Genomic DNA, 15,426 nt, shown 5'->3' with positions numbered 1-15,426 from the left:
ACAGCAAATGTACCACATTGATATGGTATACTGATGGTGGGGAAGTGTGTGTGTGTGGTAGAGGGAGGAGGCATGTGGGACCGCTCTGTACTTTGGCCTCAATTTTGCTATGAACATATAGTATGGGTACCTATGGGAAGGGTGGAAAAAATAGAGATGATAAAGAAGAAAGAAGAATGATACAAACTATGTTTCAGATTCTTTAAAAAATTATGTCTACTATTTTACAACCACAGTAAAAAAGAGTGAGTAGGAGGAGAAGAAGGAGGAGCTAAGACAATGGAGTCTTCCTATTCAGACGGAGCGTAAACCAACACTATCAAAATTTGTGACTGAAGACCATGGTCAGCTGACCGACTGACTGACTGGCATTTCCACTGAAAACCTGGAAAGCTGTGCCTCCTTGGGGGATGATGGCAAGTGAATTCCAATACGGTCTTTTGCTACATTGGACTCTGGAAAACATTCCTTTATAGTCAAATGAAGTATTTACATATGGTTTTAAGTTGTTCCAAATAATGGATCATCAGATGTTGGCAAAGAGTGAGCCCAAATAAAGGCATCTGCACCACTGTCCAGGTTTCTTGAGCAAACCTGGTCCCTACCTTGTCGGTCCAGAAATGAGAAGCTGTACTCTTTCAGGAACTAATATTCAGAGAGCAACTCACAATGCTACCTCTCTCATTTCTTTCTTCTGTTTTTTTTTTTTTTTTTCCTAATAAAATCAATTAACCGTATACTAGAAAGAAAGCATCATTGTGTTTCATGAAGTCATTGGACACTTTGTGGAAAATGTCATGAAAGAAAACCAACTTTTCTTGCCCCCACCCGACAAGGTTTCATCTTTGTCATTAGTGACAAGGCATTAATGAGTCAACGAAACACAGCTTTTCAATAATGCCATACTTCTTTTTAGAACTTTTCTTTTTTGGTTACTTGTGCGAAATCCAAGCTCAGCAAATATACATTTATAAACCCCACCCCCCACCCCCGCCCACTACTGGAGTGTTGTTTACTGTTAACATTTATAAAGTTATTCTGAGTTAATACATCAATATTTTCACCTCAAATTTTACATTACCCTGCAATCTCTTTGAAGTTATTAATCCCTATGTGTGAACAGGCAATTATAGTGCACACAATGATAACAATCCATGCAAATTCAATAATACATGAAGAAACAATTCCAGAGCCTGAAGGTACATTAGCTAAGATAAACCACCTTTATCTTTAAGGCATGGATACACCTTGAAGAATGAATATTTAGAAAGTAACTAGATTTCTATAAAAATCATGCAAATTAATTTCAGTATCATAATACCACTATACTTCATATTTATAAAATGTTTGTGGACCAATTTTTTTTGCCCTCTTAAACTACCAAATTGCCTATAGTCTATTTAAGGGACTCTGGGGAACACATGTTCTTTGGGAATTAAGCTAAAAACCAGCCTGTGTGTGGTTCATCAGTAGGGCCTCAGGCTGTGAGGACAAGAGGTAGGCAGAATTCAAAACAATGACCAGAAAGAAACCACAGAATTTAAGAATAGAAGCAAAGGTGGATTTACATATGAAACTAAGAAAGCTTGAGTTTTATGGCCCCTTCTAAGACCTTGTCCCTAATTTTGTATTTTTTTTTTCCTAAAGAGAGTTCCAAACATGTAATCCTAAGCTTGTAAAACTTGTATCTGCCCTGAATAGAAGGTCCTTAGAAATCATGAAGATGGACTGTCTGATTTTACAGATGAAGAAACTGAGGCCCTGAAAGGAAAACATGCTGAGGTCAAAATGTGGATGTTTATTATGAATTAGAAGTCTGACTTCCCAGGATGCCTGGGTGGCTCAGACAGTAAGCGCCTACCTTTGGTTTAGGTCATGATCCCAGGGTCCTGGGATCAAGTTCCACATAGGGCTCCTTATTTAGCAGGGAGTCTGCTTCTCCCTCTCCCTCTGCCATGCTCTCTCTCAATCTCTCTCTGACAAATAAATAAATAAATAAATCTTAAAAAAATAAAAATAAAAAAAGTCAGACTTCCCTTGTGTTCCCTGTAGGAAAGACTGCATTGTACTACTTAATTATCCTGCAATCACCACCCTTGGCAGCCCCACAGGCTTCTTCTGAGGCCCTGTGCCCCACCCACAGCCTCTGCTAAAGGAGCAGCCCTCGCCTATTCCCTGAGGAGTAGCTTTGTAGTTTACCCTGTGACCCTGTCCCTCACCCCCACCTCCATTCCGTCAACACAGCTGATTAGACCCTGGGTTGTCACCTGACCCAAGGGAGTCATTCCATCTGGGTCAATGACCTGTGAGGTCATCTGGTATAAAGAGCTCTGCTCAAACATGAAAGACATTGATGAACTAGCCCAGTCAAATTCTCTCTCCTGGAAATGTGAACTAGGGAACATGGAAAGAAATAATTAAGCAGTGGCGAACTAAGCAAGACACCGACTCAGAGAACGGCCGTGCATTCAACTAGGAATCTATCAGTTCTGTCTGCCGAGGAAGAGATGAGATTAGCCAGTTTTCAAACCCTGAGGTACCCTCTAGCTCTAGAATCTCTGAGGTCTAGTTGCATTGTTCTCCCTGAAAGGCCTGGCATGGTAGCTCCAATAGCTGACTCATTTCCAAGTTCCTCTGTATTCCTGTCCCCATGACTACCACTCTTCAGACAGCGTTCTGTCCTTGCGTAAAGTACTTATCAGCAAGAACTCAATTCCATGTTTTTGAAAGCCTTGATAGCAAAAAGAAGGGAAACAACCTTGAAAGTAAGGTCTGATTTCATCTTTGAGGAGACATTGCTTCTTTGTTTTCAGGAAAAGAACTTTAATAGGTCTTTGATTATACAGAAGCAAAGCAAGAACATAGTCTGGAAAGGAGGCAAAAGTGAGAGAGAAGGTGGAGCCACAAAACCCTGCCTTACAAAGTACACAACTTGTAAAGTATAAAGTGTAAAAAAGTAACTTTTTTTTTTCAGTTGTTTAGAAAGCTGGATATTTATTTGGATTTCAGTAATTGGCAAAATTCAGTCTTCTTGAAGGCAAAAGTACCTCTCCCAATTATGGGCAAACTCAAGAAATGGCCTCATCTAGAAACTGCAGGAATTTCACATTGTGGATGCTGTCTGCTAAAGTAAGCACCATTATCAACTATGTCTGGCTTCAGCTTTCCTGGAGAAACAGCAGAGCCATCTCTTCTGCAGCTGCCCAGCTGGCAAGCCCATGCAGTGAATTCCTAGTGCCTGAACTGCCTCTCTAAGGCTGTTCCCTTGTAGACCAGGAAGACTTTCATCTTCTCTGTGAACCTTACGTCGGGACAAGACAGGGCCACTGGCACTCCTGGGTGACAGAGTGAAGCTGTCTCCTGTGACATGGGGACCTGCTGAGTATGGAGGAGTCATCCTCCAGAAGTGGACTCTGAAAGTACTCAGCTAATGAAATACTGAAAGATTCCAGGATTCATGCATCTGCACTGTAATTTTCTTCCATTATAGTATGATAAGGGATGCGGAAAGCGGCCTGGTAGACTGGGGCCTGACAGCTGACTGAGGACACAAGTAATAGTCACAAGAGAACTGAGAAACACAGCACTCTTGAGGGATTGTTGAGTGCCTGAGCAGGGTCTCCTGAGAATGTCCTCTATCTCTAGAAAAAATAGGAAAGGGCTTGGAACATGATTATTTGATTGTTACAGTGAAGCATAACCACTGTATTCTGGAAGTGAGTGGAACACCCAGGTTTCATTAATTTCAAAGAAACTCATTAGCACAGTAAGTAATTATATTACCATCTCTTGTCACCTACAGAAACAAAGGAAGAACTTTAGGTGTAAATAAATGCATGTATATATAAAGGGTTCTAGGTACTTTTGCCATAATCATCTTTGCCATAGACATCTTTGCTGTAAACATTTTTGCTAAAACCTTGTTCACTGCACAGCTAATTGGCTATAGGTAATTTGCCATAAAAGATAAAAAATAACTGGTTGACAGTTTGATTTACCTCTCCATTGATGCAGTACTCCCATTTTTGTATTATATAAATCTTAGCCCTCATGATGGTCTATAAAGCGGAGCAGTTTTGAACCCACATTTCCCACAAACTTTGGAATGTCTATCAATGGGCATATGACAAGATGCCAAGACGACAAGAGTGGCACAGAAACACTTCACAACACAATACAAAGCACACATCCTATATTTGGAAACTGATACCTCTTTTAATGAAGGAAGAGATTTTAGAAAAAAAAAAAATGAGATGCTGAGTGAGGAGGCAAATCAATAAACAAACCAACAATAAAAAATCTATATATAATACTATGAATAAAAGACTGAAGATAAGTGCTTAGGTAAAATCCACAAAATAAAATCAGACATTTGTGCAGTATTGCCATGGATCTACACTATACATTTTGAATGTATTCAAATGTCTTGTTTCATGATGAAATCTTTTTATTATTCATTTTCATGTTTCATTATGTCTTATTAATGAATATCCTTTTAAGTAATATATATAAAGATTAATGTTTATGGTAAAGATGTCTACTGCCAAGATGCTTAGAGCAAACATGCCTAGAACATTTTATATATACATTTTCATTATGCCCCTCTTTTATTTTTCATGATTTTATCTTTTATAGCAAAATTGCCTTGTGGCCAGTTAGTTATGTGGTGAAAATGTTTGTGGCTAAAATGCCTGTAGCAGAGATGATGTCTATGGCAAAGAAGCTTACAGTGAACATATCAGACACATAAATAAAGATTAAGTATCTGCATAAATTTTTTTATGACTGTTTTATTTTTTAAAAGATTTTATTTATTTATTTGTCAGAGACAGAGTGCATACAAGCAGGCAGAGTGGCAGGCTGAGGCAGAGAGAGAAGCAGGCTCCCCACTGAGCAAGGAGCCCAATGAGGGACTCGATCCCAGGACCCTAGGATCATGACCTGAGCCAAAGGCAGCAGCTTAACCCACTAAGCCACTCAGGTGTCCCTTTATTATTGTTTTAAATAAGCATCAGACAACTGATTCAAACAGAACAAAATAATTAAGAAAGTCAGTTAATTCAATGGTTCTTTGAAGTTCTTTCCAATTTCCTGGTTGGCCATTCTTAGCATGCTGGCTTTAACATTAGTTAGCACCCTTCATGCTCCCAAGAAGGCTGAGGCACTTCCAAGGGTCACATCCAGACGTGATAATATACAGAGAAGTACAGAAGTGATCTTTTTCTGAGTATCCTTCTCAGGAGCAAGGACACTTTTCCCAGAAGACTCCCAGCTACCTGACTTCCTTTTACCTCTCACAGGCCTGAATGTGGTTACCTATATACATTCTAGAACTAGTTAGTGACAGAGAGGATGGAATAATCAAGATTGTCTTAGACCTATGGGTTCTCCAACTTGTACTTAGACCAGAGTCACCTGGAGGCTCTTACTAAAGTACCTAAAACACAGGTTACTGAATCCTACTCCCCCAATTTCTGGTTCAATAGGTGTAAGGTGGGGCTCAAGAATTTGCATTTCTAACAAGTTTCCTAGGGGATGCTAATGCAGCTGGTTGGGTATCACAGCTGGAGAACTACCATCTTAGACTAAGCAAAAGGGGTAGTTGGAGCAGTCACCAAAAATGTCTGCTGTAAGATGTAACTTTATCAGGAGAGGACTGTTCTGGAATGACATATTTCTATGAATTTTCTTTTTGAAATTTAAAGTTTCTGTAAGTTGTGCATGTGACAAACAATACTGATTGTGGTATACCGCAAGCCAAAATATGGAAGTAGAATACAAGCTAATGGCCTAGGGCAGAAAATGTGGTTTCAGTAAATGTCACCCATTGTCACAAACATCCACCCATCCTGCCCTACACACTGTGCTACTCCACACCCCTTCCTTTGCATATTTCTATTCTCTGTTTCAAGGCCGAGGCAGTTTCAACCGCCTACCTGCTGAAGTGGTATTGACCTCAGCCCTGTCTCTTGGCAGAGGAGACAATACGAGTGTAAGAAACAGCTCATTGTTTGGAGGAAACTAAGCCAAGCAGCTTGATGTTTTTGCAGCATAAAATATGAGGCTGGAAGTGGTGTAAGGTAAGGCCCTAGATTTGGACAAGAGCAAAACCACAGAGGGCTTTGTGGGATGTTGAGGAGCTTGAACTCAATCCTGTGGCCTTAGCAGCCACTGTGCAGAGACATGAAGTGGTTAGATTTTGGTTTCATTTAGATCACACTGGTTGTGTGGAAGGCAGACTTGAAACAGGGAGGCCCACAGAGACTGGTAGTCCAGACTAGTGTCACAAGGCCTGAAGGAGAGCTGAGATAGTAGGCTTACAGAAGATAGAGATCTGGGAAATATTCAGAAGGTCAAAATGTACAAATCTGATTATCTGTTAGATGTAGAAGGTCTAGGTATTTCTGAAGTTTTTACTTTCAGTGAGAATAAAGAAGTGAGCTGTTATGGGTGTGAGGATGGGTGGTAATACAGGGACACAGGGAGATGAAATCAGTTTTCAATGCCCTGTATTTAAAGTGCTGATCCCTCTGTACATGAAAGTCAGGCATATTTGGGTAGGTTTGAGGAAGAGGCTACACTAGCGATAGAGATTTTGGAGTCAACCATAGTTAAATCAGGAACATGAATAGATCACCCAGGAAAAGCATGAAAGTTACAAAGGCTTTTAGCTAAGGATGGGGCCCTGGGAAAGTCCAATATTAATATGGCAGGCAAAGGAGGAGGTGGCAGTCAAAGACAGCAAAGGTAGGAAGAAGACTAGGGTATAGATTATCAGGTTCAAGGTCACAGAGTTTGAAGCAGGAGGGAGTGGTCAACATCATAAATATGGTACAGAAGAAGTTCCTTAAGATAAAGCTTGGGGGATGGGGGGAACAACTTGACAGCATTTGGACTTTGGGAAGGCATAAACATTCCAGGGGAGTATCTGGGCATCTGAGCTGAGCTATAAGAGGTAAGTGGAGACTCTTTTTTTTTTTTTTTTTTTTTTAAGTTTTGATGAGAAGGGCATGGAAAGAAAGCAGGTAGTAGTCACTGAGGTAGAGGGCAAGGTTACGAACTCAAGTAAAGGATTAAATTGAGAGGGGTTATGAAGGTTTGGGATTAGTCAGAGGTAACTGTTCTTTAGGTGTTAGTCAGAGGTAACTGTTCTTTAGGTGTTCTCAGAGGGTTGACCCTGTCTATACCTGAGGTTCTTTCATTTTGCAGAGCTTTTGCAACCACAAATTCAGCAAATGATATATTTTTAAAGGGACATGCCAATGGATGTCAGGAAATATCTTTGAAAAATTCCTAAAGGAATAGATAGGTATACATGGCAGAATGTATTTTGTAAAAACGGCCACAGCAGTATTTCCAAGCCCACATGGGAGGGACTTTGTAACTAACTGCCTTAATGAATAGAATGCAGAAAGATGCTGTGTGACTTCCAAGGCAAAAAGGCAATGCAGCTTCCAACTTGTTCTTTATGTGAGGATGCTACCATGCTGTGAGGAAGCCCAAACTGCCCACATGTCTAGTGGCTGATGCTGGTTGTTGGCTAGGCTCTAAGGGCAAGCATCCCCCCAAAAAAGGAGCCAGTCTGAAGCTGTATTGTCCTTTGCTTTGGAAGTCACAAGGGTCATTTCTGTGCCCTGTCTGAATTCCTGACCCACAGACTCTGTGAGCATGATAAATGGCTGTTCCATGCTACTAAGTTTTGGAGTAATTTACTCAGCCATAGTAACTGAAACAGCATCCAAATATCCATTCAAGTGAACATGAATATTAGGGAGAAACAAGATATGTCTGTATCCCAGATACAGTCACAAGACATACTGGAGGTTACTATTCTGATCCCTCTTGAATGCAAGACAATATTTTTACACACTTCCCAGACTTCAGCTTAAATGTACCCTAAATGTCTATTCTAAGCCATAACTTTATCGCTAAAGTGGACTTTATTTAAAATACTTTGTGAACTCTGAAGGTTTTGTTTTTTGTTTCTGTTTTTATTTTGCTATTTTTGTATTCATGGTAATTGGTCTTTTATTCCATCTAAGTAGCTTTCCAGTGTGCTAGTCTACTTTCAAAAATAATTTATTGAGCCCCTATACTACCTTTTCCTATCCTTGGGCATTAACTTAGACATACCCATACAGGTCTTATTTTAAAACAAGCCTTACCAATATGTCAAAATAACAGAGCTGAAATATTTTTCAGATCATTAAAGAGCAAAATAATTAAAATCATCTTAGTAATTTCTAAGAAATGGCTAAGTAACATCTGAGAAAGCACATGTACATAAAACTGTATTTAAAACACTGACCATGGTTTCTACTTAATTTCTATTTTAATATTTTGGAGCTTACATGCAGAAAATTGAGATAATCATGTTTTAATTTTGGGTACATTATTTTCTACTTTAGACTGAGTACACTGTCAGTTAAAGGAAAATATACAAGGTATTTTTTTATACCACTGACTAAATACTAAGTATATCAGCATAATTTCTCTTCCTTTACAATGACCTTGACTTCCCCAGAAACCTCCTACCTCCATAATCACCCATTAAATAGCATACTCTCTGATTACAGCTTCTTACCATTGGGACTCACTTTCTCAGGAATCCCCAGTGTCTTAGCCAGAGCTTCATTCTCATTGATCCTTCAGATCCACTGATCTCCTGCCTCATTTTCCTCCTCATATTATATGAGCATCATCTCTTTGGCTCCTATCACAGCATTTCTTGTTTCTACTCAAGTCATAACTGCCTAGAAAACTCTAGGATGGATGGATTGAATCACCCACTTTCTCATGTCTGTGCCTGCAGTAACTTGCATGCTGCTGAAGAAAAGTCACCCATGGACAGAGTACAGTTATCCTATAACTGCATGAGTGCCAATATTAGAATCTCATATGGTGCCTGTGTGTGAATTAAAATAAGCGGCCCCTTCCTCAAAACACTTCTCTGTTGGAAGTGTTCTGGTTCTGTAAGAACAAGATACTTCATTGCCCTCTGCCACTAACCTGTCATAAAACATATACAAATCTATGCTTACGATGTGAACAGCACCCTTCTTAGGTATGTCAAGCTTGTGCAATACACAACCGGCACAGCTGTACACATGGCACTAATGACTACCTTCAACTAGGGCCTCAAGCCACTAAATGTTCCTTTAGTCAAATATGTTATGCTTTGTCCTACTTTCTTAAACCCAACTCTCCCCCACCCCTTTATTCTCAGGGGATGTCTATTTCTGATCCTTCAAGGAAAAAACTATAGCCATCGTATGAGAATTCCCTAATTTTCCTACCACCAGATCCACAATCTTTCCACCATTTCTTCACTGCCTGCTCCCCTCACCCTCCTGTTCTTTCCTCTTCCTACTAAAGACTACTCTCTTTGTGTGGGCTCTGTATTCCAATCCTTCTAGTCTTCTACACAAGGACCCTCTAGCACCATGACAGCCCTTTCTCTTTGTTAACTTTGTACTTTGTCTCCCTTCCATTTCTCATCTGCAGTCAAACATGCTTTAGTGTCCCCTATCAGGAAAAATCAGGCTTAGTCTTCTGTCCTCCATGTACTCTACTTCCCATCCAAGCTTCTCAAAAAGAGATGTTCCCACATCCATCTACCCTTTTCCTAATGTCTCCCCATTTTTCTTTCCATATATGCACATTTATTCAATAATTCTGTAAAGTGTACTTGTCTAATGCTAAATCCAGAAAGACCTTTTATTCGTATTCATCTTTACATAACAGTGGGGAAATTCAGAGTTGACAGATTCTTCCTTTGAAATAACTTCATTTTTTTTTTTTGGTTGCCATGACACCAAATAATCTTGCTTTCTCTTCATTTCATTGGTTTCTCCCATACCTAACCCTTAAATGCTTAAATTCGGATCCTTTTTGTCTTTGTATTCCAAACCCTCTCCTAAGGGATCTCATCTTTTCTCATGCATTATCAGTCACAGATACCAACAAATCCTAAACATAAATATCTTATCTAGTCCTCTTTGTGGAGCTCCAAAATGAAATATACAAACCCACTTGGGAGTATCTCATACTCAACTCCTACATAAGATACTTGAAGAATGAGTTAGTGTTCTTACGCTCCAATTTGCCTTTCATCCTGTCTTCCATGGCTCAATAAATGCTACCTCTCTCTACTATGCCAGATACCTGGGACCCATCCTCAACTCTTCTTTCTCTCCCCATCGGCAAGCCTTCACCAATTTCCATATGTGTTAACCCCAAAGCAGATCTCAGGTGCCTCAACCTTCCTTCATACTGATTACTGCTACTCTTGTCCAAGCCACCATCATTAGTCACCTTAATGATACATTAATATTTTCCCACAATCCATGCCTGTCCTCCACTCCCTTCCTCACCCATTTCTTAGTACACATCCAAAAATATGACAGAATAACCATTTAAAAACACAAATCTGATCATTTCACTCCTTTTCTTAATAGCTTCTCAGGATACCTGGACCTAAATTCTAAGACCTTTACCCATTCTACAAAGTCCTCCATGACCTGGCTCTTGCCCTTTGCTGACTCTGCTCTCACAAGCTGGGTCTCTTTCCTCCTAGCCCTTTCCCACCCCAGGACTTTCACATATTCTGTAACTTCCACACAGAGCTCACCCTTGAAACTTGGCTGTCACCATTGTATCCTCAAGCTCTAAGCTAAAATCAGTGACCAAACACAGAACTCTGCTTTTCCTGTCTAAACGAGGTTCCAGTCACACACTTCCAGAGTGTAATAATTTTCTTTTGAGTTATGTTTTCCTCAGTATGAAATATTTATTTTATGTCTATCTCTATCTCCCTATCCCTATCTCCTCCATGAGGGCAGAGATCATGCCTGTTCTGCTGAGCACTGTATCCCTGGTACTGTGCATAGTAGGGGCATGAAACATTTGTTAAATGAGTGAATGCTAACACTTAATGGCACCTGTGAACTTAGTATTGCTCTTCTTCTTCTATTATTTCAATGGGTTGAAAACTATATTAATGGGAGTTTGTTAAGAATAAGGTAGCTAGCTTGTCCAATTTATATAAAATAGCACCTAGTAATGAGATGGTCAGATAGCCAGGAAATGCCTTGGGGAATGCTACATGTTGGTATCTACAAACTTATATCTATCACTTATATTCATATAGGATTTGTTTTCCTTAAATTGCTGTCTCCCATTAAGCTGTGTGCCCTCAAGTTTGCCTAACAACATGTGTGCTCAATGGGAGGAAACTGACACATGTTTGAAGAATGAGTTACACCAAGCTGAGGATGGAAACTGCCAAAGCACCAGAAGTAGAGCACAGAGAAACCCCAGGACTGTTTTGGAAAAATGAAGAAAATGCAGGAAACAGGCCAAATGCCATGGGATACAGAGGTGCTGACTGGTAAGGAGAGTTGCTGGATTAAAACATCTACTACAAACATAGCTCCCTGTTTCCAACTGTGGTATAATCATGTAAAGACAGGCAGAAAAAATGCTGGAAGCAGCTACATTGCTGATTCTCAGGGTGCATGTGTGTTCTCACACTCCCACGCTTGTGCACCCTCATTCTCTAGCGCTCTCTCTCTCTCTCTTTCACACACACACACACACACACTCTCTCTCTCTCTCTTCTCCAAAACCTGGTACTGCCTCTAGGCGTCCCACATAAAGGTAGTCATCATAATTCTTTTTTTCCTTGTTCTCTTTTCACCAAATAAGCAGAGCCTTAGAATCCAGAAGTAACTTTAAGCTTCTTTCCTGCTATTTCCCAGGCAGAAAGCCTGACTGGTAAATGCAGTCTCATAACCAGCTCTCAACCAAGTCATGCCCTGGCTGAAAGGGGCATTCCATCTGCAGTCAGCCAGGAAAGTGTCTGTGCCAGTTCTATCTGGTTCTCCAACGAGACCATGTGTGAATCACATTCTGGGAGCCTCTACTTTGCTCCTTATGATGTCGCTGTCATGGCACAGGAACTATGACTTATAAAATGAAATATGAACAAAATAGAACACTCTGAGTGTGAGTAGTTATTATTAGAGGTTATTCCCTCCTCTGCATTGTGAATTTTAATTGGAATAGATATACATTTAGTTTAAAGTGGCAAGTTCACCCAATTTAGGTGGGACTTCATGTACCCTCCTGAAGTTCTAAAGGGACAGGAATCTAAGGAAATGCCATACATGGACCATAGTATTCATTTGAATACCGAGCAACCAAGCAGTCTCTCTTAAAGGTGTATGTCTTATCCACCCAACCAAATTGTAAAATTGAGGAGGGAACTATTTTATATATCTGTTTTATTTTCCATGGTATCCAACACAGCAGGCACATTCAATAACTGGTCACTGAAGCCAACGAGGGAAGATCAAAGCATGGAAAAGAAGCCTGGAGTTTCTGTGGACAGTCGATTTATCTTTGAAGTGAATGTTCTTTTTGCAAATGTTAACTTTTTGCTCCTAAATCAAAGCGAAATGGTAAAACAACAACAACAACAACAACAACAAAAACACACACACACACACACACACACACACAAAACACAAAAAAAACACACACAAAAGAAACAAAACAAAACCCACAAATATTGCCATAGAGAAGGCAAACACTTGGGAATTCACATCTCCTTTTCAAAAATCCAATTCTCTCCTTGATCAACATTCCCATTAATTTTCAAGTTTCTGTCCATCACAGAAGGGTCAATCTGCCTCTCTGGGAACCTTTTTCTTTCTTTTTTCTTTTTTTTTTTTTTTAAGGACTTTATTTATTTGACAGAGAGAGATCACAAGTAGGCAGAGAGGCAGGCGGGGGTGGGGAGCAGGCTCCCCGCTGAGCATAGAGCCTGAGGTGGGGCTCGATCCCAGGACTCTTGGATCATGACCTAAGCCGAAGGCAGAGGCTTTAGCCCACCGAGCCACCCAGGCGCCCCTGGGAACCTCTTTCAAGGAGACTCAGGGAAGCCAAAATCCTGACCCGTGCTTCAAGGAAAAACTCTGCCTTTACAGAAGACACAACATAAGATGCAAAAAGGACAAGGCAAATCTTTCTTATTCAATTCGCAGGAAGACAAGGAGGAACAACAATGTTGTAAAGTGCTTTTGAAAACAAGAATCATTCTCTAGGTAACAAGGGATCTCAATTAATGCACAAACAGGCATATAAAAATGCTTGACAGAACAAATATAAAAGAAACAAGATTTCTGACTGAAGCAGAGGGGAAAAAATAATAAAAGGTACCAAAGGGAGTCACAAAGCATGGTCTTAAAGTTCCTCAAAAGGTATATGAGGTCTCTACCTAGAGGAAGCTTACACAGTTCCTTAGTAAGGTAGAAACAACAGTCAGGTAAGGTTGATAGTATACTTCCCTCTTTGGTTAAAAGCAAAAGTCTTCCCAGATCCCTTCACCAGATGCAACTGTCATGTGGACAGACAGACACATCTGAAGAGGACACAACTGTCATGTGGACAGACAGACACATCTGAAGAGGACACAACTGTCATGTGGACAGACAGACACATCTGAAGAGGACACAACTGTCATATGGACAGACAGACACATCTGAAGAGGACACAAGATCATCCACTGGCTCCTGCATCTAAAACATCCAAATGAGTCTACCTCCTACTGCTATAAAATCTACAGAAAACAGAGGATGTTTTCAGCTCCTTAGGACTCTCCCCACATTAATAGTTATTGCTTTAGTATCTCTACTGCCAAGCAGTGCTTCAACCTGTTCTGATGATAACATGGTCCAGTTAAACTGGAGTGTGGGCCAGCACTGGATGGACAAAGTGGGCAAGGTCACAGGGAACATGGTTAACAGATAAGCACAGTAGATCTTTGAGCAGAGATGCAGCATGACAAGACCATCAAGACCATTAGAGAAGGTACTATTTTGTATGTGTCTGTATATGGTGGTTGGAGGGGGAAGGAGAAGACTATGAAAGGGGCAAGAAAGACAGGGGGGGGTCATATCTGTTAGAGGTCTTTTATTAAAACCCCAGGTGATAAAAATCCAGAACTGGTGTTGCTGCATGAGACTCAAGAGGAAGGGACCAGGACAAGGGGTATTCTGAAGGAAGTCTCAGTGGGCGATATGATGGCTGACTGGATAAAGGGAGTGAGGATAAGGAATGTGTCAGGTTTGAGTCTGGAGTCTCGAGACTGGTAGAGCCATCAACAAAGCCAGGTAAATTGTAAGAACAAAAGGCTTATCTGAGGAGGAGACTAAACATGGGGAGAGGACAGTATCATCTCAAGTGGATTGCAGATTGTGAAGAGACTAGTGTTTCCTATGGGGTCCCATTATCTTAAGTAAAAAACTAGGCTTAGTGGATGAGATCAGTGATCGATACTGAGAACATAGTTGTACCTGGGACAATGTACTAGGTCACTTACAGAGTTTGAGGATAGTGAAAGACAGAGGCTAGACAGAGGATCTGATGACGATTTTTGAGGGATGCCTTCTAGTCAGCTTGAGAAAGAAAAGGAGCCTGTTGGTGAAATGAAAGGACGGAGAAAGGAAATTTTCCAGAAGAAGCAGATTAGTGAATAGCTGAGAAATCACTTCCTCCCTACTCCCAGGACTTTGGGAATAGGTCATGGCACTGGTGTTATCATATACGTGTCTGCCTCTCTTCCAGCATGGAGGGAAACACTAAAGGCAGAATGTAGTCTCCCTCACTACCTGGCTGGGAGTTTGCAAGGGGATTGCCTCTCAAGCCTGTCTTGGCTCCAAACAGGATCAGCTGCATCCAAGTAGAGCAGTGCAGCTGATGACAGAGGGCATAATTTAGCCCCCCAGGATATCCTTGGGCTCTTGGGTAAGGAAAGGAAGAAATCCAGAAGATTTCACCTGACCTGCAGAAGGAAGTGGAAGGTGGCTGAGGGTGCAGGTGGTGAACTTGATAGGGAGGGGCCCCGGGTTGAAGGCCAAACTGGAATCTAAGGTAGTCTGAGTTGCCATTAGGGTGATTTGTCAAGGAAAGGTCGCTGAAGCTCCTAGAACATTACCAGAGCCAAGGAAGAGACCAGGGCTTATCCTAGCCATAGGCTTCAGGGACATACCATGCAAGCACAGACTAGCCATATTGCAGCAAAGACAAGGAAAAGAGCCAGGGGATTTAGGGTGGTTTTAAGAACACCATCCTCCCTGCCCAATTCTAGGACGTAGTCAGCCCAATGCCCTCCTGGGGAGGAGAAGTAGGATGAAATTGTGAAAGAGCATTCCAAAGAGACTAAAACTAGTGTTAGTAGGAAGATACATTTTGAGTAGATTCAGTATTTAAACTGAAACAAGGGAGAATATTTACCCTCTTTTAACTGATAAATCTTTAAGTCCCTACCATGCATTCTCATAAAGAAAACACTTCTGGTCTAGAAAATAAGGACTTATGTATGTAGAGGTGACCTGAGTAAATTTACAACCTCTTCCCATCTGG

At 40.8% G+C, this 15,426-nt stretch overlaps 1 protein-coding gene and 1 long non-coding RNA gene across 18 annotated transcripts in view; one reads left to right on the top strand and one right to left on the bottom strand.

Annotated features, from left to right (window-relative positions):
- Nucleotides 1-15,426, bottom strand: part of ICA1 (islet cell autoantigen 1) — a 142,384-nt gene that overhangs the window by 75,692 nt on the left and 51,266 nt on the right. The window lies entirely within an intron of this gene.
- The window catches only part of LOC116877530, a 29,480-nt gene continuing 20,004 nt past the window's right edge, over nt 5,951-15,426 (top strand). For 2 of the 3 annotated variants that reach the window (XR_004384669.1, XR_004384668.1), the window contains exons 1-2: nt 5,951-6,080; nt 11,185-11,389. This is a non-coding gene — a long non-coding RNA (uncharacterized LOC116877530). Of the gene's footprint in view, nt 6,081-11,184; nt 11,390-11,759; nt 11,840-15,426 lie in introns of those variants that run through there. The other variant, XR_004384670.1, reaches the window with a different exon arrangement.

The sequence above is a fragment of the Lontra canadensis genome, unplaced genomic scaffold, assembly GCF_010015895.1.
Source record: "Lontra canadensis isolate GAN:19392208 unplaced genomic scaffold, GSC_riverotter_1.0 scaffold2, whole genome shotgun sequence".
Taxonomy (NCBI): Eukaryota; Metazoa; Chordata; class Mammalia; order Carnivora; family Mustelidae; genus Lontra; species Lontra canadensis.
This window is presented reverse-complemented; position numbering and strand designations above follow the sequence as displayed.